The 6160-nt window shown below is 38.3% G+C and overlaps 1 long non-coding RNA gene across 1 annotated transcript; it reads left to right on the top strand.

Moving 5' to 3' along the window:
- On the top strand, nt 1–2423 carry LOC113975559. The gene is made up of 3 exons (XR_003536852.1): nt 1–91; nt 784–900; nt 2386–2423. It is a non-coding gene; the product is annotated as an uncharacterized LOC113975559 (long non-coding RNA).
- The last annotated feature ends 3737 nt before the right edge of the window (nt 2424–6160 follow it).

A 6160-nucleotide genomic window follows, 5' to 3' on the forward strand; every position in this document is an offset into this window, starting at 1 on the left:
TATCCTGACAGCCTGTCCTTAAAAATGGGCAAACTGTGACTCCACACTCACAGGAATACAGCTGTGACTACTCTGACTCCGTCACAGCCTGGTATGTTATTATTGGGTTTGCTCTTTGTTTAGGGTTTGCTTTTCTGGTATTATTTCTCCCTCCACAGTTACTCAGATCACAGAGAGGTCCTTTAATAGGTTTTTCATAGTGTAAAATTAATTGATGTATTATCAAAAAGAAAGTGGGGTGGCTGTAACTCTGTTGTACATATTTTTAATGATTAAAACCTACTTGCTTTAAACCTGAAGTTCAGTTTCTTCACCAAAGTAAGACTGGACTAAAAATAAATCACCTAAAGAATAGTCTGCAAATTAGTTAGCACTCTCCTGCCAGAGAGATTTGTGTTATGGTTTTAATAACATACACTTAGAGAATTAAAAACCACTGGTAACAGTTGCGACAAATTTTGCAACAAATGTGCAATACCAGACTTTATTAATGAATGAGTTACAGTGCTGTGCCGTCTTAATTTCTTACAGATGTGTTCATGTTCTTTGAAAGGACCAGTAGAAATTGTCATAAATTCATTTACTATTCACAGTAATGAATGCTAGCCCTTATTCTTCCTCAGTGGTATTATGATTGCAATCTGGATTGCCGTAGGGATCCCACTGTAATTCATCATTGCTTCAGTGTTCAAATTCTCTGGTGGAACCAGATATTGGTGTCGACAACATCTGGAGTTTTACGTCTCTCATCTTTTTTCTGCCTCCTTCCTTCTGTTTAATCAGGAGAATGGGAAGGGGAAATTGCTGCCATCGTTAATATCTTCAAGACGCTGAATGACTGCTGGGACTTTGGAGGATATTTAGACCTAGGATGGAGGAGTCACAGGCCTGTTCAAAGAGGTGAGACTGAGGAACATCTGCTTTTGACATACTGTAGTACCAGTTGTCATAGCATGCCTGGAAAGGTGGGAGGCCACTCTTCCATCTTCCATTCTGAAGCCAAGCTGTGGATTTGACATTTCTTTCTTCTCTGGAACACCCACAACGTCCTCTGGGATTTCTGTGGGACACGGCTTAGAATGGAATTCGAAGTGCTCTTCCTCCTACCGCTTCTCACTCTCACTATCCTGAATCCTTTTTTCTGTTTCCAACTCAAAGTCAATGGGCTGTGTGACATCCTTCACAGGTCCTATAACTCCCTTTCATAGGAGAGTGTCTTGGCAACCATACACCCCATTTCTTTTACTGGGGCCATTTCATGTTGTATAAAATAGTTCTGTATAGTTCTCTTTCTTGTATCAAGGAGAGATATACGTTAATGCGGATTTTAAGTAGGAATCTTTATCCATGCCTGATCAAATCCTGACTTGCTTCCCACCCAAGTAATTCAGATGCAAATCCATTCTCGGGGTAGGGTTTAAACGAGCTCAGGGATACACTGCAAGGTAAATCTTGAGTGTGGGCTGTTCCTTTGCATAGAGTGTGTCTGCCTGTCTTACAGTGTATGACAAGAGACTGCTTTGTGGGAATGTGACCTTGGCACAATAGACACGTCCCTCCTAAAAGGGCCTGACAACATGTGCAGCTAGGTGCTGTGTGAATACTGGGCATGGCCAGGTAGCAGGATGGGGATACACAATGCTGCCAGAGAACATCCATAGACATCACTGAAAGGGCTCACTCTGCAGTCCTATGGCTAAGGCGAAGACAAATGCAGCAGTTCCTGCCATAAAGAATGTTTAGTTACATTTATGAAAACTTTGGTGCAACAAAATGATAGCATCCTGACTCTAAACAGTGTGGTATTTATGGATGGTGTAGTCTTGTGAGTTTGGAGAGGGATGGAATCAGAACTCTTCAACAAAAGGCAAAATTCAGCTTGGCATCATATACGAAACACTGGCTAAAGATAGGGTAAAGATAAAAGGGGGAAAAGGGAAGAAGTTGTCACCATGCAAATAATTTTCTTGACTCTTCTGTCTAAGCTATCCAGAACTGAAATACTTCTTTGTATGTTAGCCAGACCACAGCATTAATAGAAAATGAGATTTGTTTGTTTGTTTGTTTGTTTGTTTTAAGAGAAACAGACTTTTATCCTTTTCTTGTTTTCTCACTGTGTGTCAGAGACAGGAATTTTGTTTATAAAATCCAGTAATGTTTATAAATTCTTCAGAAGCATGCTTTTGTGCTTTCTTCTGTCCTGTCTGCTGTGCTTAGGAGAGGCTCACATAAAAATAATTCATCATCCACATTCAAATATAGCCCTTAAAATCCCTAACATCAACTTGACAAATGTTTGTCCACAGATATGTTGTGACCACTGCCTATCATGCTAAGTAATATTTTTACAATCTTTGTCCTTCTTCATCTATCCAAATCCATAAGTTGTATTCCAGGACTATGAGTGTGCTGTGCTAGGGAACCAAGCTTTGTGTATCCAAACGCTCTGCAACTGGAATGGTCTCTGCACAATTCATGGCATCTTGTAAACATCTTGAAGGAAAAGTAGTAAGTACATTTTTCAGTCAAGGGTTGAATGATCTGCTGTCCATCAGTCTTGCAAACTCAAATCTGATTCACCTACCCAGGGCTATTGGGGGCTGAATTATTTCTTCTCTCATTCATCTCATCATCCATCATGTGTGCTTAGACGATGTAATTTTGCCATGAAGTGCACTTGTGTATACCTTCTTTTTGGAGCTGTTTTAGGGAATGATTCTCTGGAATTTTTATTGCCACTTTTCTCCACAATATTTGGGGACCAGTTCTGGAGCGGAAAAAAACCCACCAGCTACTTAAATACTTGACTCTTATGACATTTTAGCATCACCTAAATACTTTTTTGGAACTATCCCTGAATTCATTATGCATAAAGCAATGAAGAGATTAAAGCAACCTCGGACCCTTCTCTGTTCAGGGCACAGCTGGTGAAGGAAATGAGCTCTTCCATTATTATAGGAAATAGTTGGAGCTGGTAACAGATGCTGAGCATTTCTGTTCTGCTCTGTGACTATAGGACATGAGGTGATGGCACTAGTGAAAAATCCATCCTCGTCTGGAAGTCATCATTGCTAACCAATCTAGCTTTTGTATAATAATTACTGTTATAATATTGCTTGTCAAAGTTTCTGTGAGCTGGTTTCTGGGGCTGTGTGTGCAGTAAAAGTTTCGGGGATTGACAAAGAATTTTAGGCACCATTTATAAATGAGCATAAAACCAGCATAAAAGTTCATCAGGACAGAATGAGAGAGGCAGTCAGAGATACCCTCCAAAGAAAGAGAAGGAAATGTTAACAAATAGATGTTACAAAACCAAATTTCTCAGCATGTTATCCTGTGAGGTGGAGAAAACTCTATAAGGACTGATTTTAAAAAGCAATTAGTAATACTACAAGTTCAGAAATCTTTTATGCACATGTCAAATTCTCGTGGATTCTATGTTCAGCTGATGACAAAGCTTGAAGGACTCCATAAGAAGCAGTAATTAAAATAGCAGAAAAAAATACTAAAGATTAAGTCTCTAGTTCTTTAACCAGAGTTCCCATATTCATACAAACACAAATCCCATGGAAAACAGTGTAACATTTTTATGGAGGATAACTAAATAAACAGTAGCTAGTTTATTTAAACTGTTCATTATTTCAGTATCCACTGATAGTAGGATAGCAGGAATACAATTAAGAGTCCTCCATAAGGAACACTATTCTCTAATGTCTGTACTATACCCTTAATTAGTATGGTATCATCCATAATAATAATGCCTTTTTTAAAATTCATTAAATGTTTTGGATGTTAGTCAGACAAAAGACTAAAAGAACAAACGATTCATTTTTAAGTACTTACAGATAATACTTAAAATTAGTTTAACTTATTTTTTCTTTTGGCTAGGAAAAAATCCTACAGAAAGCTCATAATTTAGAGCAATGAATATAGCTGCAATATCCTTACATGATTAAAGAACATCCTGTACAATGGTACATTGTGGGTTTTTTATTTGTTACTTGGGTGTTCTGCCTCAGGAATGAAATAGCATGTTTCCTCCAATGTCACAAATGATTGCAGTTCAGCCACTTCATACATGCAGTTGCAGTGCAAATGAGCACTGAGAAAGAATACATCAAGTGAAATAGCTTAGTTACAAGAATTTTAAAACACTTTGGCTGGTGTGGGTTAAATTCATTCTAAACTGTGAAATTGTAAACAAAAATACTAGTACTTTTTCCATAGTCAAGATGATTTCTATGTACAGATTCTATTTGCATCTGGTTAGGGACAGAGTTAATCTGAAGTCCTTGCAGCAAAGAATGAAAGATTAAGACTTTTCTGCAGTGTCAAAACAACAGCTTATTGCTGCCCTTGAAGCAAAACAAGGAGACACCAACATATTTGAAAGTGTCATGCACAAAGCAGAGAATGCAGGATATCTCTTTTTGGTAAAGTAACACTGATGAATATAGCATAAATGGTTTTAATTATTACTACTTATATAGAAGTTTATCAATTGCTTACCTAAAAGTTTTGGTAAAAAATGTTAGAAGATAGCTGTGTTTCAAATTTTTTGATGTCTGTTTGGGAAGTCTTTAAGGGGTCATGACAATAATGAAGAATTCCCAAGCGCACACTTTCTGAGTTTTCTGTTGCTTTGAAAACACCAACTCTTGTCTAAAATTACTATTAATTGAATCAGTATTCATCTTTTGAGTGATTTAATTAATGGATGTGGAATCTGACATGTCTCATACCAGCCTGATGTTCAGACAACAGCGATTCAGTATTTTGTAAATACCAGTTCTGTTCTAGATGTTTTCAAGCAGGCAGCCAAACTGAGGGAGCCCATACCATCCGTCTTGCATATGATATGAATGTTTCTCTGTGTATAGGTTACTCTATATTGTGACTTCTCATGATTCAGTCAGAAAACGGGCTGAGGTTTCAGCCTGAGTACCACATGATCATATGTGGAGAGTGTCTGTAACTGATGTCTCCATTCTCAGTGTTACTCTTAATGGTATCCTGTTAAAAACAGCTGGGGGTGAGCGGGTTATTTCATCCATCTTTAGCCATTTAATACACATCTAGTCTAAGCTACTGATCTAACTTTCTGCAGTCCATGGAGTTACCTCTAACAGGCAGTTCATCTCCTTCTCTCTCTGAAGGCATCTTGGAGTCTCCAGTGTTTCAGTACAACCTAGCAATTTACTGCTGATACAATCTGCTTGCAACAACCCTTCTCACCTAGCTGGAGACTGGTCACAGGCATCCTACCTCCTCTTAGAGTCAGTCACCTATTTTGGTGAGATGCATCAAGTTTAGCACACTCAGCTTTTTTTTCCATTGACTTTGAAATTATTTAATTAAGTAACTCTGATGGAGACATTTACTATTGGTCAAATAAGTCCTATTTCCACCTGAAGTCTTGAAGGTTTAGTTCTCAAGGTCAATCCCCATTTCTGAAGACTGTCCTGCAGCTGGAGATGTAAGAATTCTCTCCAGGAGTTAAAAATTTGGCATTCATATTCTATGCAATATCACCTACCAGGCAAGATTGTGGCTTTCATTCTTGTTTTCACAGAAGAGAAATCTATAAAAATGGAATGCATTTCTGGTACAATTTTGTATATAATTTTGGTCTGCGGACAATTTTTTGTTTTCCAGACCACAACAGAAGCATCCTGGAAAGCTTCATCTGTGTAATTCCTGAGAGCTTTTCACCCAAAAAACTTTGTTCTTAACTCGTGGTTTTGTCTTCCTCTAACTTTTACAATCGAAAACTTATACATCCACTTTAATGGTGAACTGAAACCTGTCTGCTTTTATTATAAGATCTGAAGCAGTCACCATCATCACCTGCAGCTAAATAAAGGGCTTGATTGTGCCTTCTCTTGAGCCTTAATGGGGTAGACAGCTTGGTTTTAAGGAAGTCCACTGTTGTCCTCAGTGCTAAAGTTCAATTACTCCCCTGGCAACCCCTGCACCTCCAGATGCATGCAGCTGCTTAACGTGGGCTTCAGGGTAGTACCTCTTAAAAGGCACAGACTAGCAATCTGTATTTAGAAGTTTGAATTCCTAGGCTGAATTTCTAATGAAACAAAGATATTTTCCCCTTTTAGGTTTCCTGGGGATGCCATGGTGAGAGGAACGCATTTCATGGTTTTTTTAA

This window comes from Neopelma chrysocephalum, unplaced genomic scaffold (genome assembly GCF_003984885.1).
Source record: "Neopelma chrysocephalum unplaced genomic scaffold, ASM398488v2 Primary Assembly neopelma1_139, whole genome shotgun sequence".
Taxonomy (NCBI): Eukaryota; Metazoa; Chordata; class Aves; order Passeriformes; family Pipridae; genus Neopelma; species Neopelma chrysocephalum.